Source organism: Scyliorhinus torazame, chromosome 4, assembly GCF_047496885.1.
Source record: "Scyliorhinus torazame isolate Kashiwa2021f chromosome 4, sScyTor2.1, whole genome shotgun sequence".
Classification (NCBI taxonomy): domain Eukaryota; kingdom Metazoa; phylum Chordata; class Chondrichthyes; order Carcharhiniformes; family Scyliorhinidae; genus Scyliorhinus; species Scyliorhinus torazame.
Window position 1 is genome coordinate 304,408,468 of NC_092710.1, and position 27,500 is coordinate 304,435,967.

At 57.3% G+C, this 27,500-nt stretch overlaps 34 non-coding genes and 1 pseudogene across 34 annotated transcripts in view; all 35 read right to left on the minus strand.

Moving 5' to 3' along the window:
- Positions 1 to 17, minus strand: part of LOC140412072 (5S ribosomal RNA) — a 119-nt gene extending 102 nt beyond the window's left edge. The window contains exon 1 of the ribosomal RNA XR_011941278.1: positions 1 to 17. This exon is cut by the window's left edge and continues 102 nt beyond it. This is a non-coding gene — a ribosomal RNA (5S ribosomal RNA).
- A 690-nt stretch (positions 18 to 707) lies between these two features.
- On the minus strand, positions 708 to 826 carry LOC140412073 (5S ribosomal RNA). Its single transcript, XR_011941279.1, has one exon. It is a non-coding gene; the product is annotated as a 5S ribosomal RNA (ribosomal RNA).
- A 694-nt stretch (positions 827 to 1,520) lies between these two features.
- On the minus strand, positions 1,521 to 1,639 carry LOC140412074 (5S ribosomal RNA). Its single transcript, XR_011941280.1, has one exon. It is a non-coding gene; the product is annotated as a 5S ribosomal RNA (ribosomal RNA).
- A 694-nt stretch (positions 1,640 to 2,333) lies between these two features.
- On the minus strand, positions 2,334 to 2,452 carry LOC140413426 (5S ribosomal RNA). Its single transcript, XR_011942594.1, has one exon. It is a non-coding gene; the product is annotated as a 5S ribosomal RNA (ribosomal RNA).
- Positions 2,453 to 3,146: 694 nt separating this feature from the next.
- LOC140412660 (5S ribosomal RNA) lies at positions 3,147 to 3,265 on the minus strand. The gene has a single exon (XR_011941848.1). It is a non-coding gene; the product is annotated as a 5S ribosomal RNA (ribosomal RNA).
- Positions 3,266 to 3,959: 694 nt separating this feature from the next.
- Positions 3,960 to 4,068, minus strand: LOC140415596 (5S ribosomal RNA; annotated as a pseudogene).
- Positions 4,069 to 4,758: 690 nt separating this feature from the next.
- Positions 4,759 to 4,877, minus strand: LOC140414944 (5S ribosomal RNA). The gene has a single exon (XR_011944070.1). It is a non-coding gene; the product is annotated as a 5S ribosomal RNA (ribosomal RNA).
- A 694-nt stretch (positions 4,878 to 5,571) lies between these two features.
- On the minus strand, positions 5,572 to 5,690 carry LOC140413849 (5S ribosomal RNA). Its single transcript, XR_011943002.1, has one exon. It is a non-coding gene; the product is annotated as a 5S ribosomal RNA (ribosomal RNA).
- Positions 5,691 to 6,380: 690 nt separating this feature from the next.
- Positions 6,381 to 6,499, minus strand: LOC140414946 (5S ribosomal RNA). The gene has a single exon (XR_011944072.1). It is a non-coding gene; the product is annotated as a 5S ribosomal RNA (ribosomal RNA).
- Positions 6,500 to 7,193: 694 nt separating this feature from the next.
- On the minus strand, positions 7,194 to 7,312 carry LOC140415317 (5S ribosomal RNA). The gene has a single exon (XR_011944429.1). It is a non-coding gene; the product is annotated as a 5S ribosomal RNA (ribosomal RNA).
- A 694-nt stretch (positions 7,313 to 8,006) lies between these two features.
- On the minus strand, positions 8,007 to 8,125 carry LOC140412075 (5S ribosomal RNA). Its single transcript, XR_011941281.1, has one exon. It is a non-coding gene; the product is annotated as a 5S ribosomal RNA (ribosomal RNA).
- A 690-nt stretch (positions 8,126 to 8,815) lies between these two features.
- Positions 8,816 to 8,934, minus strand: LOC140412076 (5S ribosomal RNA). The gene has a single exon (XR_011941282.1). It is a non-coding gene; the product is annotated as a 5S ribosomal RNA (ribosomal RNA).
- A 690-nt stretch (positions 8,935 to 9,624) lies between these two features.
- On the minus strand, positions 9,625 to 9,743 carry LOC140414948 (5S ribosomal RNA). The gene has a single exon (XR_011944073.1). It is a non-coding gene; the product is annotated as a 5S ribosomal RNA (ribosomal RNA).
- A 694-nt stretch (positions 9,744 to 10,437) lies between these two features.
- Positions 10,438 to 10,556, minus strand: LOC140415318 (5S ribosomal RNA). The gene has a single exon (XR_011944430.1). It is a non-coding gene; the product is annotated as a 5S ribosomal RNA (ribosomal RNA).
- A 694-nt stretch (positions 10,557 to 11,250) lies between these two features.
- On the minus strand, positions 11,251 to 11,369 carry LOC140412077 (5S ribosomal RNA). The gene has a single exon (XR_011941283.1). It is a non-coding gene; the product is annotated as a 5S ribosomal RNA (ribosomal RNA).
- Positions 11,370 to 12,059: 690 nt separating this feature from the next.
- Positions 12,060 to 12,178, minus strand: LOC140413525 (5S ribosomal RNA). The gene has a single exon (XR_011942691.1). It is a non-coding gene; the product is annotated as a 5S ribosomal RNA (ribosomal RNA).
- Positions 12,179 to 12,872: 694 nt separating this feature from the next.
- LOC140413850 (5S ribosomal RNA) lies at positions 12,873 to 12,991 on the minus strand. The gene has a single exon (XR_011943003.1). It is a non-coding gene; the product is annotated as a 5S ribosomal RNA (ribosomal RNA).
- A 690-nt stretch (positions 12,992 to 13,681) lies between these two features.
- On the minus strand, positions 13,682 to 13,800 carry LOC140412078 (5S ribosomal RNA). Its single transcript, XR_011941284.1, has one exon. It is a non-coding gene; the product is annotated as a 5S ribosomal RNA (ribosomal RNA).
- Positions 13,801 to 14,494: 694 nt separating this feature from the next.
- Positions 14,495 to 14,613, minus strand: LOC140414909 (5S ribosomal RNA). Its single transcript, XR_011944035.1, has one exon. It is a non-coding gene; the product is annotated as a 5S ribosomal RNA (ribosomal RNA).
- A 694-nt stretch (positions 14,614 to 15,307) lies between these two features.
- Positions 15,308 to 15,426, minus strand: LOC140412080 (5S ribosomal RNA). The gene has a single exon (XR_011941286.1). It is a non-coding gene; the product is annotated as a 5S ribosomal RNA (ribosomal RNA).
- Positions 15,427 to 16,116: 690 nt separating this feature from the next.
- Positions 16,117 to 16,235, minus strand: LOC140412081 (5S ribosomal RNA). The gene has a single exon (XR_011941287.1). It is a non-coding gene; the product is annotated as a 5S ribosomal RNA (ribosomal RNA).
- Positions 16,236 to 16,929: 694 nt separating this feature from the next.
- Positions 16,930 to 17,048, minus strand: LOC140413971 (5S ribosomal RNA). The gene has a single exon (XR_011943119.1). It is a non-coding gene; the product is annotated as a 5S ribosomal RNA (ribosomal RNA).
- Positions 17,049 to 17,738: 690 nt separating this feature from the next.
- LOC140412082 (5S ribosomal RNA) lies at positions 17,739 to 17,857 on the minus strand. The gene has a single exon (XR_011941288.1). It is a non-coding gene; the product is annotated as a 5S ribosomal RNA (ribosomal RNA).
- A 694-nt stretch (positions 17,858 to 18,551) lies between these two features.
- Positions 18,552 to 18,670, minus strand: LOC140414505 (5S ribosomal RNA). The gene has a single exon (XR_011943640.1). It is a non-coding gene; the product is annotated as a 5S ribosomal RNA (ribosomal RNA).
- Positions 18,671 to 19,364: 694 nt separating this feature from the next.
- Positions 19,365 to 19,483, minus strand: LOC140412083 (5S ribosomal RNA). Its single transcript, XR_011941289.1, has one exon. It is a non-coding gene; the product is annotated as a 5S ribosomal RNA (ribosomal RNA).
- Positions 19,484 to 20,173: 690 nt separating this feature from the next.
- LOC140412084 (5S ribosomal RNA) lies at positions 20,174 to 20,292 on the minus strand. Its single transcript, XR_011941290.1, has one exon. It is a non-coding gene; the product is annotated as a 5S ribosomal RNA (ribosomal RNA).
- Positions 20,293 to 20,986: 694 nt separating this feature from the next.
- LOC140413972 (5S ribosomal RNA) lies at positions 20,987 to 21,105 on the minus strand. Its single transcript, XR_011943120.1, has one exon. It is a non-coding gene; the product is annotated as a 5S ribosomal RNA (ribosomal RNA).
- Positions 21,106 to 21,795: 690 nt separating this feature from the next.
- Positions 21,796 to 21,914, minus strand: LOC140412086 (5S ribosomal RNA). The gene has a single exon (XR_011941292.1). It is a non-coding gene; the product is annotated as a 5S ribosomal RNA (ribosomal RNA).
- Positions 21,915 to 22,608: 694 nt separating this feature from the next.
- Positions 22,609 to 22,727, minus strand: LOC140414507 (5S ribosomal RNA). The gene has a single exon (XR_011943642.1). It is a non-coding gene; the product is annotated as a 5S ribosomal RNA (ribosomal RNA).
- A 694-nt stretch (positions 22,728 to 23,421) lies between these two features.
- Positions 23,422 to 23,540, minus strand: LOC140412087 (5S ribosomal RNA). The gene has a single exon (XR_011941293.1). It is a non-coding gene; the product is annotated as a 5S ribosomal RNA (ribosomal RNA).
- A 690-nt stretch (positions 23,541 to 24,230) lies between these two features.
- Positions 24,231 to 24,349, minus strand: LOC140412088 (5S ribosomal RNA). Its single transcript, XR_011941294.1, has one exon. It is a non-coding gene; the product is annotated as a 5S ribosomal RNA (ribosomal RNA).
- A 694-nt stretch (positions 24,350 to 25,043) lies between these two features.
- LOC140413974 (5S ribosomal RNA) lies at positions 25,044 to 25,162 on the minus strand. Its single transcript, XR_011943122.1, has one exon. It is a non-coding gene; the product is annotated as a 5S ribosomal RNA (ribosomal RNA).
- A 690-nt stretch (positions 25,163 to 25,852) lies between these two features.
- LOC140412089 (5S ribosomal RNA) lies at positions 25,853 to 25,971 on the minus strand. The gene has a single exon (XR_011941295.1). It is a non-coding gene; the product is annotated as a 5S ribosomal RNA (ribosomal RNA).
- Positions 25,972 to 26,665: 694 nt separating this feature from the next.
- Positions 26,666 to 26,784, minus strand: LOC140414508 (5S ribosomal RNA). The gene has a single exon (XR_011943643.1). It is a non-coding gene; the product is annotated as a 5S ribosomal RNA (ribosomal RNA).
- Positions 26,785 to 27,478: 694 nt separating this feature from the next.
- The window catches only part of LOC140412090 (5S ribosomal RNA), a 119-nt gene continuing 97 nt past the window's right edge, over positions 27,479 to 27,500 (minus strand). The window contains exon 1 of the ribosomal RNA XR_011941296.1: positions 27,479 to 27,500. This exon is cut by the window's right edge and continues 97 nt beyond it. This is a non-coding gene — a ribosomal RNA (5S ribosomal RNA).

Genomic DNA, 27,500 nt, shown 5'->3' on the forward strand with positions numbered 1-27,500 from the left:
CTAGTATGGCCGTAGGCATCTGCAGCACCGTCTTCTCGCCTATTCAAGCTGGCCACCCTAGCACCCTCGCCACTTCTTCTTTCCGGTTGTTTTCAATTTTTTCTCTCTCTTTTTCTACTTCTACTTCGACTTCTCCTCCTCTTTCTCTCCTTCTCCTGCTAATTCTAGCCTATATGCCTGATACTCGCTCCCCTTCATGCCATCCCCACCGAGCTCTCTTTTTTCTTCTCCACCTCCTCAAGGAAAACTGCAAGCCCCGCCTACCTCACACCAGCCTGCCGCCTGCACGCTGCTGCCTTTCCACATTGCAACGCTGCGCACTTCTCTCAGCACAGCCAGCACAAGGGTCAGGCAGGCAATGCAAGCCAGCTCTCTCTTCCTTCGCTTTCCACACCAGCCCCAATGCCACAACTTGCATTCATGCGGCGCCTTCAGGCTAGGAGAACGTCCTGCCGACACACTGGCTTGCGGCCACACGGGCCAGCTGGCGGGCCCATCAAAGTGCAGCACGCCAAGGCACCCAACCGTGCTGCGTTGCAAAGGCCCGGCAAAGCTGCAGCAGCTGAATGGCCCGACCAAGCCGCCTGCCTGAGTTGAGCCCGCAGGCAAGTGTTGGGAGGAATGGCGAGGACGCAGAGAGCAGCAAAAGGTTGGCCTGCCTCTGGTGTGGAGAGTGCTTGGCGTGAGCAGTCTCTGCTGGCCGCAAAAGCCTACTGCACCTGGTATTCCCAGGCGGTCTCCCATCCAAGTACTAACCAGGCCTGAGTCTGCTTAGCTTCCGAGATCAGACGAGATCGGGCGTTTTCAGACTAGTATGGCCGTAGGCATCTGCAGCACCGTCTTCTCGCGTATTCAAGTTGGCCACCCTAGCACCCTCGCCACTTCTTCTTTCCGGTTGTTTTCAATTTTTTCTCTCTCTTTTTCTACTTCTACTTCTACTTCTCCTCCTCTTTCTCTCCTTCTCCTGCTAATTCTAGCCTATATGCCTGATACTCGCTCCCCTTCATGCCGTCCCCACCTAGCTCTCTTTTTTCTTCTCCACCTCCCCAAGGAAAACTGCAAGCCCCGCCCACCTCACACCAGCCTGCCGCCTGCACGCTGCTGCCTTTCCACATTGCAACGCTGCGCACTTCTCTCAGCACAGCCAGCACAAGGGTCAGGCAGGCAATGCAAGCCAGCTCTCTCTTCCTTCGCTTTCCACACCAGCCCCAATGCCACAACTTGCATTCATGCGGCGCCTTCAGGCTAGGAGAGAGAACGTCCTGCCGACACACTGGCTTGCGGCCACACGGGCCAGCTGGCGTGCCCATCAAAGTGCAGCACGCCAAGGCACACAACCGTGCTGCGTTGCAAAGGCCCGGCAAAGCTGCAGCAGCTGAATGGCCCGACCAAGCCGCCTGCCTGAGTTGAGCCCGCAGGCAAGTGTTGGGAGGAATGGCGAGGACGCAGAGAGCAGCAAAAGGTTGGCCTGCCTCTGGTGTGGACAGTGCTTGGCGTGAGCAGTCACTGCTGGCCGCAAAAGCCTACTGCACCTGGTATTCCCAGGCGGTCTCCCATCCAAGTACTAACCAGGCCTGAGTCTGCTTAGCTTCCGAGATCAGACGAGATCGGGCGTTTTCAGACTAGTATGGCCGTAGGCATCTGCAGCACCGTCTTCTCGCCTATTCAAGCTGGCCACCCTAGCACCCTCGCCACTTCTTCTTTCCGGTTGTTTTCAATTTTTTCTCTCTCTTTTTCTACTTCTACTTCTACTTCTCCTCCTCTTTCTCTCCTTCTCCTGCTAATTCTAGCCTATATGCCTGATACTCGCTCCCCTTCATGCCATCCCCACCGAGCTCTCTTTTTTCTTCTCCACCTCCTCAAGGAAAACTGCAAGCCCCGCCTACCTCACACCAGCCTGCCGCCTGCACGCTGCTGCCTTTCCACATTGCAACGCTGCGCACTTCTCTCAGCACAGCCAGCACAAGGGTCAGGCAGGCAATGCAAGCCAGCTCTCTCTTCCTTCGCTTTCCACACCAGCCCCAATGCCACAACTTGCATTCATGCGGCGCCTTCAGGCTAGGAGAGAGAACGTCCTGCCGACACACTGGCTTGCGGCCACACGGGCCAGCTGGCGGGCCCATCAAAGTGCAGCACGCCAAGGCACCCAAACGTGCTGCGTTGCAAAGGCCCGGCAAAGCTGCAGCAGCTGAATGGCCCGACCAAGCCGCCTGCCTGAGTTGAGCCCGCAGGCAAGTGTTGGGAGGAATGGCGAGGACGCAGAGAGCAGCAAAAGGTTGGCCTGCCTCTGGTGTGGAGAGTGCTTGGCGTGAGCAGTCTCTGCTGGCCGCAAAAGCCTACTGCACCTGGTATTCCCAGGCGGTCTCCCATCCAAGTACTAACCAGGCCTGAGTCTGCTTAGCTTCCGAGATCAGACGAGATCGGGCATTTTCAGACTAGTATGGCCGTAGGCATCTGCAGCACCGTCTTCTCGCCTATTCAAGTTGGCCACCCTAGCACCCTCGCCACTTCTTCTTTCCGGTTGTTTTCAATTTTTTCTCTCTCTTTTTCTACTTCTACTTCTACTTCTCCTCCTCTTTCTCTCCTTCTCCTGCTAATTCTAGCCTATATGCCTGATACTCGCTCCCCTTCATGCCGTCCCCACCTAGCTCTCTTTTTTCTTCTCCACCTCCCCAAGGAAAACTGCAAGCCCCGCCCACCTCACACCAGCCTGCCGCCTGCACGCTGCTGCCTTTCCACATTGCAACGCTGCGCACTTCTCTCAGCACAGCCAGCACAAGGGTCAGGCAGGCAATGCAAGCCAGCTCTCTCTTCCTTCGCTTTCCACACCAGCCCCAATGCCACAACTTGCATTCATGCGGCGCCTTCAGGCTAGGAGAGAGAACGTCCTGCCGACACACTGGCTTGCGGCCACACGGGCCAGCTGGCGTGCCCATCAAAGTGCAGCACGCCAAGGCACACAACCGTGCTGCGTTGCAAAGGCCCGGCAAAGCTGCAGCAGCTGAATGGCCCGACCAAGCCGCCTGCCTGAGTTGAGCCCGCAGGCAAGTGTTGGGAGGAATGGCGAGGACGCAGAGAGCAGCAAAAGGTTGGCCTGCCTCTGGTGTGGAGAGTGCTTGGCGTGAGCAGTCTCTGCTGGCCGCAAAAGCCTACTGCACCTGGTATTCCCAGGCGGTCTCCCATCCAAGTACTAACCAGGCCTGAGTCTGCTTAGCTTCCGAGATCAGACGAGATCGGGTGTTTTCAGACTAGTATGGCCGTAGGCATCTGCAGCACCGTCTTCTCGCCTATTCAAGCTGGCCACCCTAGCACCCTCGCCACTTCTTCTTTCCGGTTGTTTTCAATTTTTTCTCTCTCTTTTTCTACTTCTACTTCTACTTCTCCTCCTCTTTCTCTCCTTCTCCTGCTAATTCTAGCCTATATGCCTGATACTCGCTCCCCTTCATGCCGTCCCCACCGAGCTCTCTTTTTTCTTCTCCACCTCCTCAAGGAAAACTGCAAGCCCCGCCTACCTCACACCAGCCTGCCGCCTGCACGCTGCTGCCTTTCCACATTGCAATGCTGCGCACTTCTCTCAGCACAGCCAGCACAAGGGTCAGGCAGGCAATGCAAGCCAGCTCTCTCTTCCTTCGCTTTCCACACCAGCCCCAATGCCACAACTTGCATTCATGCGGCGCCTTCAGGCTAGGAGAGAGAACGTCCTGCCGACACACTGGCTTGCGGCCACACGGGCCAGCTGGCGTGCCCATCAAAGTGCAGCACGCCAAGGCACACAACCGTGCTGCGTTGCAAAGGCCCGGCAAAGCTGCAGCAGCTGAATGGCCCGACCAAGCCGCCTGCCTGAGTTGAGCCCGCAGGCAAGTGTTGGGAGGAATGGCGAGGGCGCAGAGAGCAGCAAAAGGTTGGCCTGCCTCTGGTGTGGAGAGTGCTTGGCGTGAGCAGTCACTGCTGGCCGCAAAAGCCTACTGCACCTGGTATTCCCAGGCGGTCTCCCATCCAAGTACTAACCAGACCTGAGTCTGCTTAGCTTCCGAGATCGGGCGTTTTCAGACTAGTATGGCCGTAGGCATCTGCAGCACCGTCTTCTCGCCTATTCAAGCTGGCCACCCTAGCACCCTCGCCACTTCTTCTTTCCGGTTGTTTTCAATTTTTTCTCTCTCTTTTTCTACTTCTACTTCTACTTCTCCTCCTCTTTCTCTCCTTCTCCTGCTAATTCTAGCCTATATGCCTGATACTCGCTCCCCTTCATGCCGTCCCCACCTAGCTCTCTTTTTTCTTCTCCACCTCCCCAAGGAAAACTGCAAGCCCCGCCCACCTCACACCAGCCTGCCGCCTGCACGCTGCTGCCTTTCCACATTGCAACGCTGCGCACTTCTCTCAGCACAGCCAGCACAAGGGTCAGGCAGGCAATGCAAGCCAGCTCTCTCTTCCTTCGCTTTCCACACCAGCCCCAATGCCACAACTTGCATTCATGCGGCGCCTTCAGGCTAGGAGAACGTCCTGCCGACACACTGGCTTGCGGCCACACGGGCCAGCTGGCGGGCCCATCAAAGTGCAGCACGCCAAGGCACCCAACCGTGCTGCGTTGCAAAGGCCCGGCAAAGCTGCAGCAGCTGAATGGCCCGACCAAGCCGCCTGCCTGAGTTGAGCCCGCAGGCAAGTGTTGGGAGGAATGGCGAGGACGCAGAGAGCAGCAAAAGGTTGGCCTGCCTCTGGTGTGGAGAGTGCTTGGCGTGAGCAGTCTCTGCTGGCCGCAAAAGCCTACTGCACCTGGGGATCCCAGGCGGTCTCCCATCCAAGTACTAACCAGGCCTGAGTCTGCTTAGCTTCCGAGATCAGACGAGATCGGGCGTTTTCAGACTAGTATGGCCGTAGGCATCTGCAGCACCGTCTTCTCGCCTATTCAAGTTGGCCACCCTAGCACCCTCGCCACTTCTTCTTTCCGGTTGTTTTCAATTTTCTCTCTCTCTTTTTCTACTTCTACTTCTACTTCTCCTCCTCTTTCTCTCCTTCTCCTGCTAATTCTAGCCTATATGCCTGATACTCGCTCCCCTTCATGCCGTCCCCACCGAGCTCTCTTTTTTCTTCTCCACCTCCTCAAGGAAAACTGCAAGCCCCGCCTACCTCACACCAGCCTGCCGCCTGCACGCTGCTGCCTTTCCACATTGCAATGCTGCGCACTTCTCTCAGCACAGCCAGCACAAGGGTCAGGCAGGCAATGCAAGCCAGCTCTCTCTTCCTTCGCTTTCCACACCAGCCCCAATGCCACAACTTGCATTCATGCGGCGCCTTCAGGCTAGGAGAGAGAACGTCCTGCCGACACACTGGCTTGCGGCCACACGGGCCAGCTGGCGTGCCCATCAAAGTGCAGCACGCCAAGGCACACAACCGTGCTGCGTTGCAAAGGCCCGGCAAAGCTGCAGCAGCTGAATGGCCCGACCAAGCCGCCTGCCTGAGTTGAGCCCGCAGGCAAGTGTTGGGAGGAATGGCGAGGGCGCAGAGAGCAGCAAAAGGTTGGCCTGCCTCTGGTGTGGAGAGTGCTTGGCGTGAGCAGTCACTGCTGGCCGCAAAAGCCTACTGCACCTGGTATTCCCAGGCGGTCTCCCATCCAAGTACTAACCAGACCTGAGTCTGCTTAGCTTCCGAGATCAGACGAGATCGGGCGTTTTCAGACTAGTATGGCCGTAGGCATCTGCAGCACCGTCTTCTCGCCTATTCAAGCTGGCCACCCTAGCACCCTCGCCACTTCTTCTTTCCGGTTGTTTTCAATTTTTTCTCTCTCTTTTTCTACTTCTACTTCTACTTCTCCTCCTCTTTCTCTCCTTCTCCTGCTAATTCTAGCCTATATGCCTGATACTCGCTCCCCTTCATGCCGTCCCCACCTAGCTCTCTTTTTTCTTCTCCACCTCCCCAAGGAAAACTGCAAGCCCCGCCCACCTCACACCAGCCTGCCGCCTGCACGCTGCTGCCTTTCCACATTGCAACGCTGCGCACTTCTCTCAGCACAGCCAGCACAAGGGTCAGGCAGGCAATGCAAGCCAGCTCTCTCTTCCTTCGCTTTCCACACCAGCCCCAATGCCACAACTTGCATTCATGCGGCGCCTTCAGGCTAGGAGAACGTCCTGCCGACACACTGGCTTGCGGCCACACGGGCCAGCTGGCGGGCCCATCAAAGTGCAGCACGCCAAGGCACCCAACCGTGCTGCGTTGCAAAGGCCCGGCAAAGCTGCAGCAGCTGAATGGCCCGACCAAGCCGCCTGCCTGAGTTGAGCCCGCAGGCAAGTGTTGGGAGGAATGGCGAGGACGCAGAGAGCAGCAAAAGGTTGGCCTGCCTCTGGTGTGGAGAGTGCTTGGCGTGAGCAGTCTCTGCTGGCCGCAAAAGCCTACTGCACCTGGGGATCCCAGGCGGTCTCCCATCCAAGTACTAACCAGGCCTGAGTCTGCTTAGCTTCCGAGATCAGACGAGATCGGGCGTTTTCAGACTAGTATGGCCGTAGGCATCTGCAGCACCGTCTTCTCGCCTATTCAAGTTGGCCACCCTAGCACCCTCGCCACTTCTTCTTTCCGGTTGTTTTCAATTTTCTCTCTCTCTTTTTCTACTTCTACTTCTACTTCTCCTCCTCTTTCTCTCCTTCTCCTGCTAATTCTAGCCTATATGCCTGATACTCGCTCCCCTTCATGCCGTCCCCACCTAGCTCTCTTTTTTCTTCTCCACCTCCCCAAGGAAAACTGCAAGCCCCGCCCACCTCACACCAGCCTGCCGCCTGCACGCTGCTGCCTTTCCACATTGCAACGCTGCGCACTTCTCTCAGCACAGCCAGCACAAGGGTCAGGCAGGCAATGCAAGCCAGCTCTCTCTTCCTTCGCTTTCCACACCAGCCCCAATGCCACAACTTGCATTCATGCGGCGCCTTCAGGCTAGGAGAGAGAACGTCCTGCCGACACACTGGCTTGCGGCCACACGGGCCAGCTGGCGGGCCCATCAAAGTGCAGCACGCCAAGGCACCCAACCGTGCTGCGTTGCAAAGGCCCGGCAAAGCTGCAGCAGCTGAATGGCCCGACCAAGCCGCCTGCCTGAGTTGAGCCCGCAGGCAAGTGTTGGGAGGAATGGCGAGGACGCAGAGAGCAGCAAAAGGTTGGCCTGCCTCTGGTGTGGAGAGTGCTTGGCGTGAGCAGTCTCTGCTGGCCGCAAAAGCCTACTGCACCTGGTATTCCCAGGCGGTCTCCCATCCAAGTACTAACCAGGCCTGAGTCTGCTTAGCTTCCGAGATCAGACGAGATCGGGCGTTTGCAGACTAGTATGGCTGGAGGTATCTGCAGCACCGTCTTCTCGCCTATTCAAGCTGGCCACCCTAGCACCCTCGCCACTTCTTCTTTCCGGTTGTTTTCAATTTTTTCTCTCTCTTTTTCTACTTCTACTTCTACTTCTCCTCCTCTTTCTCTCCTTCTCCTGCTAATTCTAGCCTATATGCCTGATACTCGCTCCCCTTCATGCCATCCCCACCGAGCTCTCTTTTTTCTTCTCCACCTCCTCAAGGAAAACTGCAAGCCCCGCCTACCTCACACCAGCCTGCCGCCTGCACGCTGCTGCCTTTCCACATTGCAATGCTGCGCACTTCTCTCAGCACAGCCAGCACAAGGGTCAGGCAGGCAATGCAAGCCAGCTCTCTCTTCCTTCGCTTTCCACACCAGCCCCAATGCCACAACTTGCATTCATGCGGCGCCTTCAGGCTAGGAGAGAGAACGTCCTGCCGACACACTGGCTTGCGGCCACACGGGCCAGCTGGCGTGCCCATCAAAGTGCAGCACGCCAAGGCACACAACCGTGCTGCGTTGCAAAGGCCCGGCAAAGCTGCAGCAGCTGAATGGCCCGACCAAGCCGCCTGCCTGAGTTGAGCCCGCAGGCAAGTGTTGGGAGGAATGGCGAGGACGCAGAGAGCAGCAAAAGGTTGGCCTGCCTCTGGTGTGGAGAGTGCTTGGCGTGAGCAGTCACTGCTGGCCGCAAAAGCCTACTGCACCTGGTATTCCCAGGCGGTCTCCCATCCAAGTACTAACCAGGCCTGAGTCTGCTTAGCTTCCGAGATCAGACGAGATCGGGCGTTTTCAGACTAGTATGGCCGTAGGCATCTGCAGCACCGTCTTCTCGCCTATTCAAGCTGGCCACCCTAGCACCCTCGCCACTTCTTCTTTCCGGTTGTTTTCAATTTTTTCTCTCTCTTTTTCTACTTCTACTTCTACTTCTCCTCCTCTTTCTCTCCTTCTCCTGCTAATTCTAGCCTATATGCCTGATACTCGCTCCCCTTCATGCCGTCCCCACCTAGCTCTCTTTTTTCTTCTCCACCTCCCCAAGGAAAACTGCAAGCCCCGCCCACCTCACACCAGCCTGCCGCCTGCACGCTGCTGCCTTTCCACATTGCAACGCTGCGCACTTCTCTCAGCACAGCCAGCACAAGGGTCAGGCAGGCAATGCAAGCCAGCTCTCTCTTCCTTCGCTTTCCACACCAGCCCCAATGCCACAACTTGCATTCATGCGGCGCCTTCAGGCTAGGAGAACGTCCTGCCGACACACTGGCTTGCGGCCACACGGGCCAGCTGGCGGGCCCATCAAAGTGCAGCACGCCAAGGCACCCAACCGTGCTGCGTTGCAAAGGCCCGGCAAAGCTGCAGCAGCTGAATGGCCCGACCAAGCCGCCTGCCTGAGTTGAGCCCGCAGGCAAGTGTTGGGAGGAATGGCGAGGACGCAGAGAGCAGCAAAAGGTTGGCCTGCCTCTGGTGTGGAGAGTGCTTGGCGTGAGCAGTCTCTGCTGGCCGCAAAAGCCTACTGCACCTGGTATTCCCAGGCGGTCTCCCATCCAAGTACTAACCAGGCCTGAGTCTGCTTAGCTTCCGAGATCAGACGAGATCGGGCGTTTTCAGACTAGTATGGCCGTAGGCATCTGCAGCACCGTCTTCTCGCCTATTCAAGTTGGCCACCCTAGCACCCTCGCCACTTCTTCTTTCCGGTTGTTTTCAATTTTTTCTCTCTCTTTTTCTACTTCTACTTCTACTTCTCCTCCTCTTTCTCTCCTTCTCCTGCTAATTCTAGCCTATATGCCTGATACTCGCTCCCCTTCATGCCGTCCCCACCTAGCTCTCTTTTTTCTTCTCCACCTCCCCAAGGAAAACTGCAAGCCCCGCCCACCTCACACCAGCCTGCCGCCTGCACGCTGCTGCCTTTCCACATTGCAACGCTGCGCACTTCTCTCAGCACAGCCAGCACAAGGGTCAGGCAGGCAATGCAAGCCAGCTCTCTCTTCCTTCGCTTTCCACACCAGCCCCAATGCCACAACTTGCATTCATGCGGCGCCTTCAGGCTAGGAGAACGTCCTGCCGACACACTGGCTTGCGGCCACACGGGCCAGCTGGCGGGCCCATCAAAGTGCAGCACGCCAAGGCACCCAACCGTGCTGCGTTGCAAAGGCCCGGCAAAGCTGCAGCAGCTGAATGGCCCGACCAAGCCGCCTGCCTGAGTTGAGCCCGCAGGCAAGTGTTGGGAGGAATGGCGAGGACGCAGAGAGCAGCAAAAGGTTGGCCTGCCTCTGGTGTGGAGAGTGCTTGGCGTGAGCAGTCTCTGCTGGCCGCAAAAGCCTACTGCACCTGGGGATCCCAGGCGGTCTCCCATCCAAGTACTAACCAGGCCTGAGTCTGCTTAGCTTCCGAGATCAGACGAGATCGGGCGTTTTCAGACTAGTATGGCCGTAGGCATCTGCAGCACCGTCTTCTCGCCTATTCAAGTTGGCCACCCTAGCACCCTCGCCACTTCTTCTTTCCGGTTGTTTTCAATTTTCTCTCTCTCTTTTTCTACTTCTACTTCTACTTCTCCTCCTCTTTCTCTCCTTCTCCTGCTAATTCTAGCCTATATGCCTGATACTCGCTCCCCTTCATGCCGTCCCCACCTAGCTCTCTTTTTTCTTCTCCACCTCCCCAAGGAAAACTGCAAGCCCCGCCCACCTCACACCAGCCTGCCGCCTGCACGCTGCTGCCTTTCCACATTGCAACGCTGCGCACTTCTCTCAGCACAGCCAGCACAAGGGTCAGGCAGGCAATGCAAGCCAGCTCTCTCTTCCTTCGCTTTCCACACCAGCCCCAATGCCACAACTTGCATTCATGCGGCGCCTTCAGGCTAGGAGAGAGAACGTCCTGCCGACACACTGGCTTGCGGCCACACGGGCCAGCTGGCGGGCCCATCAAAGTGCAGCACGCCAAGGCACCCAACCGTGCTGCGTTGCAAAGGCCCGGCAAAGCTGCAGCAGCTGAATGGCCCGACCAAGCCGCCTGCCTGAGTTGAGCCCGCAGGCAAGTGTTGGGAGGAATGGCGAGGACGCAGAGAGCAGCAAAAGGTTGGCCTGCCTCTGGTGTGGAGAGTGCTTGGCGTGAGCAGTCTCTGCTGGCCGCAAAAGCCTACTGCACCTGGTATTCCCAGGCGGTCTCCCATCCAAGTACTAACCAGGCCTGAGTCTGCTTAGCTTCCGAGATCAGACGAGATCGGGCGTTTGCAGACTAGTATGGCTGGAGGTATCTGCAGCACCGTCTTCTCGCCTATTCAAGCTGGCCACCCTAGCACCCTCGCCACTTCTTCTTTCCGGTTGTTTTCAATTTTTTCTCTCTCTTTTTCTACTTCTACTTCTACTTCTCCTCCTCTTTCTCTCCTTCTCCTGCTAATTCTAGCCTATATGCCTGATACTCGCTCCCCTTCATGCCATCCCCACCGAGCTCTCTTTTTTCTTCTCCACCTCCTCAAGGAAAACTGCAAGCCCCGCCTACCTCACACCAGCCTGCCGCCTGCACGCTGCTGCCTTTCCACATTGCAATGCTGCGCACTTCTCTCAGCACAGCCAGCACAAGGGTCAGGCAGGCAATGCAAGCCAGCTCTCTCTTCCTTCGCTTTCCACACCAGCCCCAATGCCACAACTTGCATTCATGCGGCGCCTTCAGGCTAGGAGAGAGAACGTCCTGCCGACACACTGGCTTGCGGCCACACGGGCCAGCTGGCGGGCCCATCAAAGTGCAGCACGCCAAGGCACACAACCGTGCTGCGTTGCAAAGGCCCGGCAAAGCTGCAGCAGCTGAATGGCCCGACCAAGCCGCCTGCCTGAGTTGAGCCCGCAGGCAAGTGTTGGGAGGAATGGCGAGGACGCAGAGAGCAGCAAAAGGTTGGCCTGCCTCTGGTGTGGAGAGTGCTTGGCGTGAGCAGTCACTGCTGGCCGCAAAAGCCTACTGCACCTGGTATTCCCAGGCGGTCTCCCATCCAAGTACTAACCAGGCCTGAGTCTGCTTAGCTTCCGAGATCAGACGAGATCGGGCGTTTTCAGACTAGTATGGCCGTAGGCATCTGCAGCACCGTCTTCTCGCCTATTCAAGCTGGCCACCCTAGCACCCTCGCCACTTCTTCTTTCCGGTTGTTTTCAATTTTTTCTCTCTCTTTTTCTACTTCTACTTCTACTTCTCCTCCTCTTTCTCTCCTTCTCCTGCTAATTCTAGCCTATATGCCTGATACTCGCTCCCCTTCATGCCGTCCCCACCTAGCTCTCTTTTTTCTTCTCCACCTCCCCAAGGAAAACTGCAAGCCCCGCCCACCTCACACCAGCCTGCCGCCTGCACGCTGCTGCCTTTCCACATTGCAACGCTGCGCACTTCTCTCAGCACAGCCAGCACAAGGGTCAGGCAGGCAATGCAAGCCAGCTCTCTCTTCCTTCGCTTTCCACACCAGCCCCAATGCCACAACTTGCATTCATGCGGCGCCTTCAGGCTAGGAGAACGTCCTGCCGACACACTGGCTTGCGGCCACACGGGCCAGCTGGCGGGCCCATCAAAGTGCAGCACGCCAAGGCACCCAACCGTGCTGCGTTGCAAAGGCCCGGCAAAGCTGCAGCAGCTGAATGGCCCGACCAAGCCGCCTGCCTGAGTTGAGCCCGCAGGCAAGTGTTGGGAGGAATGGCGAGGACGCAGAGAGCAGCAAAAGGTTGGCCTGCCTCTGGTGTGGAGAGTGCTTGGCGTGAGCAGTCTCTGCTGGCCGCAAAAGCCTACTGCACCTGGTATTCCCAGGCGGTCTCCCATCCAAGTACTAACCAGGCCTGAGTCTGCTTAGCTTCCGAGATCAGACGAGATCAGGCGTTTTCAGACTAGTATGGCCGTAGGCATCTGCAGCACCGTCTTCTCGCCTATTCAAGTTGGCCACCCTAGCACCCTCGCCACTTCTTCTTTCCGGTTGTTTTCAATTTTCTCTCTCTCTTTTTCTACTTCTACTTCTACTTCTCCTCCTCTTTCTCTCCTTCTCCTGCTAATTCTAGCCTATATGCCTGATACTCGCTCCCCTTCATGCCATCCCCACCGAGCTCTCTTTTTTCTTCTCCACCTCCTCAAGGAAAACTGCAAGCCCCGCCTACCTCACACCAGCCTGCCGCCTGCACGCTGCTGCCTTTCCACATTGCAATGCTGCGCACTTCTCTCAGCACAGCCAGCACAAGGGTCAGGCAGGCAATGCAAGCCAGCTCTCTCTTCCTTCGCTTTCCACACCAGCCCCAATGCCACAAGTTGCATTCATGCGGCGCCTTCAGGCTAGGAGAGAGAACGTCCTGCCGACACACTGGCTTGCGGCCACACGGGCCAGCTGGCGTGCCCATCAAAGTGCAGCACGCCAAGGCACACAACCGTGCTGCGTTGCAAAGGCCCGGCAAAGCTGCAGCAGCTGAATGGCCCGACCAAGCCGCCTGCCTGAGTTGAGCCCGCAGGCAAGTGTTGGGAGGAATGGCGAGGGCGCAGAGAGCAGCAAAAGGTTGGCCTGCCTCTGGTGTGGAGAGTGCTTGGCGTGAGCAGTCACTGCTGGCCGCAAAAGCCTACTGCACCTGGTATTCCCAGGCGGTCTCCCATCCAAGTACTAACCAGACCTGAGTCTGCTTAGCTTCCGAGATCAGACGAGATCGGGCGTTTTCAGACTAGTATGGCCGTAGGCATCTGCAGCACCGTCTTCTCGCCTATTCAAGCTGGCCACCCTAGCACCCTCGCCACTTCTTCTTTCCGGTTGTTTTCAATTTTTTCTCTCTCTTTTTCTACTTCTACTTCTACTTCTCCTCCTCTTTCTCTCCTTCTCCTGCTAATTCTAGCCTATATGCCTGATACTCGCTCCCCTTCATGCCGTCCCCACCTAGCTCTCTTTTTTCTTCTCCACCTCCCCAAGGAAAACTGCAAGCCCCGCCCACCTCACACCAGCCTGCCGCCTGCACGCTGCTGCCTTTCCACATTGCAACGCTGCGCACTTCTCTCAGCACAGCCAGCACAAGGGTCAGGCAGGCAATGCAAGCCAGCTCTCTCTTCCTTCGCTTTCCACACCAGCCCCAATGCCACAACTTGCATTCATGCGGCGCCTTCAGGCTAGGAGAACGTCCTGCCGACACACTGGCTTGCGGCCACACGGGCCAGCTGGCGGGCCCATCAAAGTGCAGCACGCCAAGGCACCCAACCGTGCTGCGTTGCAAAGGCCCGGCAAAGCTGCAGCAGCTGAATGGCCCGACCAAGCCGCCTGCCTGAGTTGAGCCCGCAGGCAAGTGTTGGGAGGAATGGCGAGGACGCAGAGAGCAGCAAAAGGTTGGCCTGCCTCTGGTGTGGAGAGTGCTTGGCGTGAGCAGTCTCTGCTGGCCGCAAAAGCCTACTGCACCTGGTATTCCCAGGCGGTCTCCCATCCAAGTACTAACCAGGCCTGAGTCTGCTTAGCTTCCGAGATCAGACGAGATCGGGCGTTTTCAGACTAGTATGGCCGTAGGCATCTGCAGCACCGTCTTCTCGCCTATTCAAGTTGGCCACCCTAGCACCCTCGCCACTTCTTCTTTCCGGTTGTTTTCAATTTTCTCTCTCTCTTTTTCTACTTCTACTTCTACTTCTCCTCCTCTTTCTCTCCTTCTCCTGCTAATTCTAGCCTATATGCCTGATACTCGCTCCCCTTCATGCCGTCCCCACCTAGCTCTCTTTTTTCTTCTCCACCTCCCCAAGGAAAACTGCAAGCCCCGCCCACCTCACACCAGCCTGCCGCCTGCACGCTGCTGCCTTTCCACATTGCAACGCTGCGCACTTCTCTCAGCACAGCCAGCACAAGGGTCAGGCAGGCAATGCAAGCCAGCTCTCTCTTCCTTCGCTTTCCACACCAGCCCCAATGCCACAACTTGCATTCATGCGGCGCCTTCAGGCTAGGAGAGAGAACGTCCTGCCGACACACTGGCTTGCGGCCACACGGGCCAGCTGGCGGGCCCATCAAAGTGCAGCACGCCAAGGCACCCAACCGTGCTGCGTTGCAAAGGCCCGGCAAAGCTGCAGCAGCTGAATGGCCCGACCAAGCCGCCTGCCTGAGTTGAGCCCGCAGGCAAGTGTTGGGAGGAATGGCGAGGACGCAGAGAGCAGCAAAAGGTTGGCCTGCCTCTGGTGTGGAGAGTGCTTGGCGTGAGCAGTCTCTGCTGGCCGCAAAAGCCTACTGCACCTGGTATTCCCAGGCGGTCTCCCATCCAAGTACTAACCAGGCCTGAGTCTGCTTAGCTTCCGAGATCAGACGAGATCGGGCGTTTGCAGACTAGTATGGCCGGAGGCATCTGCAGCACCGTCTTCTCGCCTATTCAAGCTGGCCACCCTAGCACCCTCGCCACTTCTTCTTTCCGGTTGTTTTCAATTTTTTCTCTCTCTTTTTCTACTTCTACTTCTACTTCTCCTCCTCTTTCTCTCCTTCTCCTGCTAATTCTAGCCTATATGCCTGATACTCGCTCCCCTTCATGCCATCCCCACCGAGCTCTCTTTTTTCTTCTCCACCTCCTCAAGGAAAACTGCAAGCCCCGCCTACCTCACACCAGCCTGCCGCCTGCACGCTGCTGCCTTTCCACATTGCAATGCTGCGCACTTCTCTCAGCACAGCCAGCACAAGGGTCAGGCAGGCAATGCAAGCCAGCTCTCTCTTCCTTCGCTTTCCACACCAGCCCCAATGCCACAACTTGCATTCATGCGGCGCCTTCAGGCTAGGAGAGAGAACGTCCTGCCGACACACTGGCTTGCGGCCACACGGGCCAGCTGGCGTGCCCATCAAAGTGCAGCACGCCAAGGCACACAACCGTGCTGCGTTGCAAAGGCCCGGCAAAGCTGCAGCAGCTGAATGGCCCGACCAAGCCGCCTGCCTGAGTTGAGCCCGCAGGCAAGTGTTGGGAGGAATGGCGAGGACGCAGAGAGCAGCAAAAGGTTGGCCTGCCTCTGGTGTGGAGAGTGCTTGGCGTGAGCAGTCACTGCTGGCCGCAAAAGCCTACTGCACCTGGTATTCCCAGGCGGTCTCCCATCCAAGTACTAACCAGGCCTGAGTCTGCTTAGCTTCCGAGATCAGACGAGATCGGGCGTTTTCAGACTAGTATGGCCGTAGGCATCTGCAGCACCGTCTTCTCGCCTATTCAAGCTGGCCACCCTAGCACCCTCGCCACTTCTTCTTTCCGGTTGTTTTCAATTTTTTCTCTCTCTTTTTCTACTTCTACTTCTACTTCTCCTCCTCTTTCTCTCCTTCTCCTGCTAATTCTAGCCTATATGCCTGATACTCGCTCCCCTTCATGCCGTCCCCACCTAGCTCTCTTTTTTCTTCTCCACCTCCCCAAGGAAAACTGCAAGCCCCGCCCACCTCACACCAGCCTGCCGCCTGCACGCTGCTGCCTTTCCACATTGCAACGCTGCGCACTTCTCTCAGCACAGCCAGCACAAGGGTCAGGCAGGCAATGCAAGCCAGCTCTCTCTTCCTTCGCTTTCCACACCAGCCCCAATGCCACAACTTGCATTCATGCGGCGCCTTCAGGCTAGGAGAACGTCCTGCCGACACACTGGCTTGCGGCCACACGGGCCAGCTGGCGGGCCCATCAAAGTGCAGCACGCCAAGGCACCCAACCGTGCTGCGTTGCAAAGGCCCGGCAAAGCTGCAGCAGCTGAATGGCCCGACCAAGCCGCCTGCCTGAGTTGAGCCCGCAGGCAAGTGTTGGGAGGAATGGCGAGGACGCAGAGAGCAGCAAAAGGTTGGCCTGCCTCTGGTGTGGAGAGTGCTTGGCGTGAGCAGTCTCTGCTGGCCGCAAAAGCCTACTGCACCTGGTATTCCCAGGCGGTCTCCCATCCAAGTACTAACCAGGCCTGAGTCTGCTTAGCTTCCGAGATCAGACGAGATCGGGCGTTTTCAGACTAGTATGGCCGTAGGCATCTGCAGCACCGTCTTCTCGCCTATTCAAGTTGGCCACCCTAGCACCCTCGCCACTTCTTCTTTCCGGTTGTTTTCAATTTTCTCTCTCTCTTTTTCTACTTCTACTTCTACTTCTCCTCCTCTTTCTCTCCTTCTCCTGCTAATTCTAGCCTATATGCCTGATACTCGCTCCCCTTCATGCCGTCCCCACCTAGCTCTCTTTTTTCTTCTCCACCTCCCCAAGGAAAACTGCAAGCCCCGCCCACCTCACACCAGCCTGCCGCCTGCACGCTGCTGCCTTTCCACATTGCAACGCTGCGCACTTCTCTCAGCACAGCCAGCACAAGGGTCAGGCAGGCAATGCAAGCCAGCTCTCTCTTCCTTCGCTTTCCACACCAGCCCCAATGCCACAACTTGCATTCATGCGGCGCCTTCAGGCTAGGAGAGAGAACGTCCTGCCGACACACTGGCTTGCGGCCACACGGGCCAGCTGGCGGGCCCATCAAAGTGCAGCACGCCAAGGCACCCAACCGTGCTGCGTTGCAAAGGCCCGGCAAAGCTGCAGCAGCTGAATGGCCCGACCAAGCCGCCTGCCTGAGTTGAGCCCGCAGGCAAGTGTTGGGAGGAATGGCGAGGACGCAGAGAGCAGCAAAAGGTTGGCCTGCCTCTGGTGTGGAGAGTGCTTGGCGTGAGCAGTCACTGCTGGCCGCAAAAGCCTACTGCACCTGGTATTCCCAGGCGGTCTCCCATCCAAGTACTAACCAGGCCTGAGTTTGCTTAGCTTCCGAGATCAGACGAGATCGGGCGTTTTCAGACTAGTATGGCCGTAGGCATCTGCAGCACCGTCTTCTCGCCTATTCAAGCTGGCCACCCTAGCACCCTCGCCACTTCTTCTTTCCGGTTGTTTTCAATTTTTTCTCTCTCTTTTTCTACTTCTACTTCTACTTCTCCTCCTCTTTCTCTCCTTCTCCTGCTAATTCTAGCCTATATGCCTGATACTCGCTCCCCTTCATGCCGTCCCCACCTAGCTCTCTTTTTTCTTCTCCACCTCCCCAAGGAAAACTGCAAGCCCCGCCCACCTCACACCATCCTGCCGCCTGCACGCTGCTGCCTTTCCACATTGCAACGCTGCGCACTTCTCTCAGCACAGCCAGCACAAGGGTCAGGCAGGCAATGCAAGCCAGCTCTCTCTTCCTTCGCTTTCCACACCAGCCCCAATGCCACAACTTGCATTCATGCGGCGCCTTCAGGCTAGGAGAACGTCCTGCCGACACACTGGCTTGCGGCCACACGGGCCAGCTGGCGGGCCCATCAAAGTGCAGCACGCCAAGGCACCCAACCGTGCTGCGTTGCAAAGGCCCGGCAAAGCTGCAGCAGCTGAATGGCCCGACCAAGCCGCCTGCCTGAGTTGAGCCCGCAGGCAAGTGTTGGGAGGAATGGCGAGGACGCAGAGAGCAGCAAAAGGTTGGCCTGCCTCTGGTGTGGAGAGTGCTTGGCGTGAGCAGTCTCTGCTGGCCGCAAAAGCCTACTGCACCTGGTATTCCCAGGCGGTCTCCCATCCAAGTACTAACCAGGCCTGAGTCTGCTTAGCTTCCGAGATCAGACGAGATCGGGCGTTTTCAGACTAGTATGGCCGTAGGCATCTGCAGCACCGTCTTCTCGCCTATTCAAGTTGGCCACCCTAGCACCCTCGCCACTTCTTCTTTCCGGTTGTTTTCAATTTTCTCTCTCTCTTTTTCTACTTCTACTTCTACTTCTCCTCCTCTTTCTCTCCTTCTCCTGCTAATTCTAGCCTATATGCCTGATACTCGCTCCCCTTCATGCCGTCCCCACCTAGCTCTCTTTTTTCTTCTCCACCTCCCCAAGGAAAACTGCAAGCCCCGCCCACCTCACACCAGCCTGCCGCCTGCACGCTGCTGCCTTTCCACATTGCAACGCTGCGCACTTCTCTCAGCACAGCCAGCACAAGGGTCAGGCAGGCAATGCAAGCCAGCTCTCTTTTCCTTCGCTTTCCACACCAGCCCCAATGCCACAACTTGCATTCATGCGGCGCCTTCAGGCTAGGAGAGAGAACGTCCTGCCGACACACTGGCTTGCGGCCACACGGGCCAGCTGGCGGGCCCATCAAAGTGCAGCACGCCAAGGCACCCAACCGTGCTGCGTTGCAAAGGCCCGGCAAAGCTGCAGCAGCTGAATGGCCCGACCAAGCCGCCTGCCTGAGTTGAGCCCGCAGGCAAGTGTTGGGAGGAATGGCGAGGACGCAGAGAGCAGCAAAAGGTTGGCCTGCCTCTGGTGTGGAGAGTGCTTGGCGTGAGCAGTCTCTGCTGGCCGCAAAAGCCTACTGCACCTGGTATTCCCAGGCGGTCTCCCATCCAAGTACTAACCAGGCCTGAGTCTGCTTAGCTTCCGAGATCAGACGAGATCGGGCGTTTTCAGACTAGTATGGCCGGAGGCATCTGCAGCACCGTCTTCTCGCCTATTCAAGCTGGCCACCCTAGCACCCTCGCCACTTCTTCTTTCCGGTTGTTTTCAATTTTTTCTCTCTCTTTTTCTACTTCTACTTCTACTTCTCCTCCTCTTTCTCTCCTTCTCCTGCTAATTCTAGCCTATATGCCTGATACTCGCTCCCCTTCATGCCATCCCCACCGAGCTCTCTTTTTTCTTCTCCACCTCCTCAAGGAAAACTGCAAGCCCCGCCTACCTCACACCAGCCTGCCGCCTGCACGCTGCTGCCTTTCCACATTGCAATGCTGCGCACTTCTCTCAGCACAGCCAGCACAAGGGTCAGGCAGGCAATGCAAGCCAGCTCTCTCTTCCTTCGCTTTCCACACCAGCCCCAATGCCACAACTTGCATTCATGCGGCGCCTTCAGGCTAGGAGAGAGAACGTCCTGCCGACACACTGGCTTGCGGCCACACGGGCCAGCTGGCGTGCCCATCAAAGTGCAGCACGCCAAGGCACACAACCGTGCTGCGTTGCAAAGGCCCGGCAAAGCTGCAGCAGCTGAATGGCCCGACCAAGCCGCCTGCCTGAGTTGAGCCCGCAGGCAAGTGTTGGGAGGAATGGCGAGGACGCAGAGAGCAGCAAAAGGTTGGCCTGCCTCTGGTGTGGAGAGTGCTTGGCGTGAGCAGTCACTGCTGGCCGCAAAAGCCTACTGCACCTGGTATTCCCAGGCGGTCTCCCATCCAAGTACTAACCAGGCCTGAGTCTGCTTAGCTTCCGAGATCAGACGAGATCGGGCGTTTTCAGACTAGTATGGCCGTAGGCATCTGCAGCACCGTCTTCTCGCCTATTCAAGCTGGCCACCCTAGCACCCTCGCCACTTCTTCTTTCCGGTTGTTTTCAATTTTTTCTCTCTCTTTTTCTACTTCTACTTCTACTTCTCCTCCTCTTTCTCTCCTTCTCCTGCTAATTCTAGCCTATATGCCTGATACTCGCTCCCCTTCATGCCGTCCCCACCTAGCTCTCTTTTTTCTTCTCCACCTCCCCAAGGAAAACTGCAAGCCCCGCCCACCTCACACCAGCCTGCCGCCTGCACGCTGCTGCCTTTCCACATTGCAACGCTGCGCACTTCTCTCAGCACAGCCAGCACAAGGGTCAGGCAGGCAATGCAAGCCAGCTCTCTCTTCCTTCGCTTTCCACACCAGCCCCAATGCCACAACTTGCATTCATGCGGCGCCTTCAGGCTAGGAGAACGTCCTGCCGACACACTGGCTTGCGGCCACACGGGCCAGCTGGCGGGCCCATCAAAGTGCAGCACGCCAAGGCACCCAACCGTGCTGCGTTGCAAAGGCCCGGCAAAGCTGCAGCAGCTGAATGGCCCGACCAAGCCGCCTGCCTGAGTTGAGCCCGCAGGCAAGTGTTGGGAGGAATGGCGAGGACGCAGAGAGCAGCAAAAGGTTGGCCTGCCTCTGGTGTGGAGAGTGCTTGGCGTGAGCAGTCTCTGCTGGCCGCAAAAGCCTACTGCACCTGGTATTCCCAGGCGGTCTCCCATCCAAGTACTAACCAGGCCTGAGTCTGCTTAGCTTCCGAGATCAGACGAGATCGGGCGTTTTCAGACTAGTATGGCCGTAGGCATCTGCAGCACCGTCTTCTCGCCTATTCAAGTTGGCCACCCTAGCACCCTCGCCACTTCTTCTTTCCGGTTGTTTTCAATTTTCTCTCTCTCTTTTTCTACTTCTACTTCTACTTCTCCTCCTCTTTCTCTCCTTCTCCTGCTAATTCTAGCCTATATGCCTGATACTCGCTCCCCTTCATGCCGTCCCCACCTAGCTCTCTTTTTTCTTCTCCACCTCCCCAAGGAAAACTGCAAGCCCCGCCCACCTCACACCAGCCTGCCGCCTGCACGCTGCTGCCTTTCCACATTGCAACGCTGCGCACTTCTCTCAGCACAGCCAGCACAAGGGTCAGGCAGGCAATGCAAGCCAGCTCTCTCTTCCTTCGCTTTCCACACCAGCCCCAATGCCACAACTTGCATTCATGCGGCGCCTTCAGGCTAGGAGAGAGAACGTCCTGCCGACACACTGGCTTGCGGCCACACGGGCCAGCTGGCGGGCCCATCAAAGTGCAGCACGCCAAGGCACCCAACCGTGCTGCGTTGCAAAGGCCCGGCAAAGCTGCAGCAGCTGAATGGCCCGACCAAGCCGCCTGCCTGAGTTGAGCCCGCAGGCAAGTGTTGGGAGGAATGGTGAGGACGCAGAGAGCAGCAAAAGGTTGGCCTGCCTCTGGTGTGGAGAGTGCTTGGCGTGAGCAGTCACTGCTGGCCGCAAAAGCCTACTGCACCTGGTATTCCCAGGCGGTCTCCCATCCAAGTACTAACCAGGCCTGAGTTTGCTTAGCTTCCGAGATCAGACGAGATCGGGCGTTTTCAGACTAGTATGGCCGTAGGCATCTGCAGCACCGTCTTCTCGCCTATTCAAGCTGGCCACCCTAGCACCCTCGCCACTTCTTCTTTCCGGTTGTTTTCAATTTTTTCTCTCTCTTTTTCTACTTCTACTTCTACTTCTCCTCCTCTTTCTCTCCTTCTCCTGCTAATTCTAGCCTATATGCCTGATACTCGCTCCCCTTCATGCCGTCCCCACCTAGCTCTCTTTTTTCTTCTCCACCTCCCCAAGGAAAACTGCAAGCCCCGCCCACCTCACACCATCCTGCCGCCTGCACGCTGCTGCCTTTCCACATTGCAACGCTGCGCACTTCTCTCAGCACAGCCAGCACAAGGGTCAGGCAGGCAATGCAAGCCAGCTCTCTCTTCCTTCGCTTTCCACACCAGCCCCAATGCCACAACTTGCATTCATGCGGCGCCTTCAGGCTAGGAGAACGTCCTGCCGACACACTGGCTTGCGGCCACACGGGCCAGCTGGCGGGCCCATCAAAGTGCAGCACGCCAAGGCACCCAACCGTGCTGCGTTGCAAAGGCCCGGCAAAGCTGCAGCAGCTGAATGGCCCGACCAAGCCGCCTGCCTGAGTTGAGCCCGCAGGCAAGTGTTGGGAGGAATGGCGAGGACGCAGAGAGCAGCAAAAGGTTGGCCTGCCTCTGGTGTGGAGAGTGCTTGGCGTGAGCAGTCTCTGCTGGCCGCAAAAGCCTACTGCACCTGGTATTCCCAGGCGGTCTCCCATCCAAGTACTAACCAGGCCTGAGTCTGCTTAGCTTCCGAGATCAGACGAGATCGGGCGTTTTCAGACTAGTATGGCCGTAGGCATCTGCAGCACCGTCTTCTCGCCTATTCAAGTTGGCCACCCTAGCACCCTCGCCACTTCTTCTTTCCGGTTGTTTTCAATTTTCTCTCTCTCTTTTTCTACTTCTACTTCTACTTCTCCTCCTCTTTCTCTCCTTCTCCTGCTAATTCTAGCCTATATGCCTGATACTCGCTCCCCTTCATGCCGTCCCCACCTAGCTCTCTTTTTTCTTCTCCACCTCCCCAAGGAAAACTGCAAGCCCCGCCCACCTCACACCAGCCTGCCGCCTGCACGCTGCTGCCTTTCCACATTGCAACGCTGCGCACTTCTCTCAGCACAGCCAGCACAAGGGTCAGGCAGGCAATGCAAGCCAGCTCTCTTTTCCTTCGCTTTCCACACCAGCCCCAATGCCACAACTTGCATTCATGCGGCGCCTTCAGGCTAGGAGAGAGAACGTCCTGCCGACACACTGGCTTGCGGCCACACGGGCCAGCTGGCGGGCCCATCAAAGTGCAGCACGCCAAGGCACCCAACCGTGCTGCGTTGCAAAGGCCCGGCAAAGCTGCAGCAGCTGAATGGCCCGACCAAGCCGCCTGCCTGAGTTGAGCCCGCAGGCAAGTGTTGGGAGGAATGGCGAGGACGCAGAGAGCAGCAAAAGGTTGGCCTGCCTCTGGTGTGGAGAGTGCTTGGCGTGAGCAGTCTCTGCTGGCCGCAAAAGCCTACTGCACCTGGTATTCCCAGGCGGTCTCCCATCCAAGTACTAACCAGGCCTGAGTCTGCTTAGCTTCCGAGATCAGACGAGATCGGGCGTTTTCAGACTAGTATGGCCGGAGGCATCTGCAGCACCGTCTTCTCGCCTATTCAAGCTGGCCACCCTAGCACCCTCGCCACTTCTTCTTTCCGGTTGTTTTCAATTTTTTCTCTCTCTTTTTCTACTTCTACTTCTACTTCTCCTCCTCTTTCTCTCCTTCTCCTGCTAATTCTAGCCTATATGCCTGATACTCGCTCCCCTTCATGCCATCCCCACCGAGCTCTCTTTTTTCTTCTCCACCTCCTCAAGGAAAACTGCAAGCCCCGCCTACCTCACACCAGCCTGCCGCCTGCACGCTGCTGCCTTTCCACATTGCAATGCTGCGCACTTCTCTCAGCACAGCCAGCACAAGGGTCAGGCAGGCAATGCAAGCCAGCTCTCTCTTCCTTCGCTTTCCACACCAGCCCCAATGCCACAACTTGCATTCATGCGGCGCCTTCAGGCTAGGAGAGAGAACGTCCTGCCGACACACTGGCTTGCGGCCACACGGGCCAGCTGGCGTGCCCATCAAAGTGCAGCACGCCAAGGCACACAACCGTGCTGCGTTGCAAAGGCCCGGCAAAGCTGCAGCAGCTGAATGGCCCGACCAAGCCGCCTGCCTGAGTTGAGCCCGCAGGCAAGTGTTGGGAGGAATGGCGAGGACGCAGAGAGCAGCAAAAGGTTGGCCTGCCTCTGGTGTGGAGAGTGCTTGGCGTGAGCAGTCACTGCTGGCCGCAAAAGCCTACTGCACCTGGTATTCCCAGGCGGTCTCCCATCCAAGTACTAACCAGGCCTGAGTCTGCTTAGCTTCCGAGATCAGACGAGATCGGGCGTTTTCAGACTAGTATGGCCGTAGGCATCTGCAGCACCGTCTTCTCGCCTATTCAAGCTGGCCACCCTAGCACCCTCGCCACTTCTTCTTTCCGGTTGTTTTCAATTTTTTCTCTCTCTTTTTCTACTTCTACTTCTACTTCTCCTCCTCTTTCTCTCCTTCTCCTGCTAATTCTAGCCTATATGCCTGATACTCGCTCCCCTTCATGCCGTCCCCACCTAGCTCTCTTTTTTCTTCTCCACCTCCCCAAGGAAAACTGCAAGCCCCGCCCACCTCACACCAGCCTGCCGCCTGCACGCTGCTGCCTTTCCACATTGCAACGCTGCGCACTTCTCTCAGCACAGCCAGCACAAGGGTCAGGCAGGCAATGCAAGCCAGCTCTCTCTTCCTTCGCTTTCCACACCAGCCCCAATGCCACAACTTGCATTCATGCGGCGCCTTCAGGCTAGGAGAACGTCCTGCCGACACACTGGCTTGCGGCCACACGGGCCAGCTGGCGGGCCCATCAAAGTGCAGCACGCCAAGGCACCCAACCGTGCTGCGTTGCAAAGGCCCGGCAAAGCTGCAGCAGCTGAATGGCCCGACCAAGCCGCCTGCCTGAGTTGAGCCCGCAGGCAAGTGTTGGGAGGAATGGCGAGGACGCAGAGAGCAGCAAAAGGTTGGCCTGCCTCTGGTGTGGAGAGTGCTTGGCGTGAGCAGTCTCTGCTGGCCGCAAAAGCCTACTGCACCTGGTATTCCCAGGCGGTCTCCCATCCAAGTACTAACCAGGCCTGAGTCTGCTTAGCTTCCGAGATCAGACGAGATCGGGCGTTTTCAGACTAGTATGGCCGTAGGCATCTGCAGCACCGTCTTCTCGCCTATTCAAGTTGGCCACCCTAGCACCCTCGCCACTTCTTCTTTCCGGTTGTTTTCAATTTTCTCTCTCTCTTTTTCTACTTCTACTTCTACTTCTCCTCCTCTTTCTCTCCTTCTCCTGCTAATTCTAGCCTATATGCCTGATACTCGCTCCCCTTCATGCCGTCCCCACCTAGCTCTCTTTTTTCTTCTCCACCTCCCCAAGGAAAACTGCAAGCCCCGCCCACCTCACACCAGCCTGCCGCCTGCACGCTGCTGCCTTTCCACATTGCAACGCTGCGCACTTCTCTCAGCACAGCCAGCACAAGGGTCAGGCAGGCAATGCAAGCCAGCTCTCTCTTCCTTCGCTTTCCACACCAGCCCCAATGCCACAACTTGCATTCATGCGGCGCCTTCAGGCTAGGAGAGAGAACGTCCTGCCGACACACTGGCTTGCGGCCACACGGGCCAGCTGGCGGGCCCATCAAAGTGCAGCACGCCAAGGCACCCAACCGTGCTGCGTTGCAAAGGCCCGGCAAAGCTGCAGCAGCTGAATGGCCCGACCAAGCCGCCTGCCTGAGTTGAGCCCGCAGGCAAGTGTTGGGAGGAATGGCGAGGACGCAGAGAGCAGCAAAAGGTTGGCCTGCCTCTGGTGTGGAGAGTGCTTGGCGTGAGCAGTCACTGCTGGCCGCAAAAGCCTACTGCACCTGGTATTCCCAGGCGGTCTCCCATCCAAGTACTAACCAGGCCTGAGTTTGCTTAGCTTCCGAGATCAGACGAGATCGGGCGTTTTCAGACTAGTATGGCCGTAGGCATCTGCAGCACCGTCTTCTCGCCTATTCAAGCTGGCCACCCTAGCACCCTCGCCACTTCTTCTTTCCGGTTGTTTTCAATTTTTTCTCTCTCTTTTTCTACTTCTACTTCTACTTCTCCTCCTCTTTCTCTCCTTCTCCTGCTAATTCTAGCCTATATGCCTGATACTCGCTCCCCTTCATGCCGTCCCCACCTAGCTCTCTTTTTTCTTCTCCACCTCCCCAAGGAAAACTGCAAGCCCCGCCCACCTCACACCATCCTGCCGCCTGCACGCTGCTGCCTTTCCACATTGCAACGCTGCGCACTTCTCTCAGCACAGCCAGCACAAGGGTCAGGCAGGCAATGCAAGCCAGCTCTCTCTTCCTTCGCTTTCCACACCAGCCCCAATGCCACAACTTGCATTCATGCGGCGCCTTCAGGCTAGGAGAACGTCCTGCCGACACACTGGCTTGCGGCCACACGGGCCAGCTGGCGGGCCCATCAAAGTGCAGCACGCCAAGGCACCCAACCGTGCTGCGTTGCAAAGGCCCGGCAAAGCTGCAGCAGCTGAATGGCCCGACCAAGCCGCCTGCCTGAGTTGAGCCCGCAGGCAAGTGTTGGGAGGAATGGCGAGGACGCAGAGAGCAGCAAAAGGTTGGCCTGCCTCTGGTGTGGAGAGTGCTTGGCGTGAGCAGTCTCTGCTGGCCGCAAAAGCCTACTGCACCTGGTATTCCCAGGCGGTCTCCCATCCAAGTACTAACCAGGCCTGAGTCTGCTTAGCTTCCGAGATCAGACGAGATCGGGCGTTTTCAGACTAGTATGGCCGTAGGCATCTGCAGCACCGTCTTCTCGCCTATTCAAGTTGGCCACCCTAGCACCCTCGCCACTTCTTCTTTCCGGTTGTTTTCAATTTTCTCTCTCTCTTTTTCTACTTCTACTTCTACTTCTCCTCCTCTTTCTCTCCTTCTCCTGCTAATTCTAGCCTATATGCCTGATACTCGCTCCCCTTCATGCCGTCCCCACCTAGCTCTCTTTTTTCTTCTCCACCTCCCCAAGGAAAACTGCAAGCCCCGCCCACCTCACACCAGCCTGCCGCCTGCACGCTGCTGCCTTTCCACATTGCAACGCTGCGCACTTCTCTCAGCACAGCCAGCACAAGGGTCAGGCAGGCAATGCAAGCCAGCTCTCTTTTCCTTCGCTTTCCACACCAGCCCCAATGCCACAACTTGCATTCATGCGGCGCCTTCAGGCTAGGAGAGAGAACGTCCTGCCGACACACTGGCTTGCGGCCACACGGGCCAGCTGGCGGGCCCATCAAAGTGCAGCACGCCAAGGCACCCAACCGTGCTGCGTTGCAAAGGCCCGGCAAAGCTGCAGCAGCTGAATGGCCCGACCAAGCCGCCTGCCTGAGTTGAGCCCGCAGGCAAGTGTTGGGAGGAATGGCGAGGACGCAGAGAGCAGCAAAAGGTTGGCCTGCCTCTGGTGTGGATAGTGCTTGGCGTGAGCAGTCTCTGCTGGCCGCAAAAGCCTACTGCACCTGGTATTCCCAGGCGGTCTCCCATCCAAGTACTAACCAGGCCTGAGTCTGCTTAGCTTCCGAGATCAGACGAGATCGGGCGTTTTCAGACTAGTATGGCCGGAGGCATCTGCAGCACCGTCTTCTCGCCTATTCAAGCTGGCCACCCTAGCACCCTCGCCACTTCTTCTTTCCGGTTGTTTTCAATTTTTTCTCTCTCTTTTTCTACTTCTACTTCTACTTCTCCTCCTCTTTCTCTCCTTCTCCTGCTAATTCTAGCCTATATGCCTGATACTCGCTCCCCTTCATGCCATCCCCACCGAGCTCTCTTTTTTCTTCTCCACCTCCTCAAGGAAAACTGCAAGCCCCGCCTACCTCACACCAGCCTGCCGCCTGCACGCTGCTGCCTTTCCACATTGCAATGCTGCGCACTTCTCTCAGCACAGCCAGCACAAGGGTCAGGCAGGCAATGCAAGCCAGCTCTCTCTTCCTTCGCTTTCCACACCAGCCCCAATGCCACAACTTGCATTCATGCGGCGCCTTCAGGCTAGGAGAGAGAACGTCCTGCCGACACACTGGCTTGCGGCCACACGGGCCAGCTGGCGTGCCCATCAAAGTGCAGCACGCCAAGGCACACAACCGTGCTGCGTTGCAAAGGCCCGGCAAAGCTGCAGCAGCTGAATGGCCCGACCAAGCCGCCTGCCTGAGTTGAGCCCGCAGGCAAGTGTTGGGAGGAATGGCGAGGACGCAGAGAGCAGCAAAAGGTTGGCCTGCCTCTGGTGTGGAGAGTGCTTGGCGTGAGCAGTCACTGCTGGCCGCAAAAGCCTACTGCACCTGGTATTCC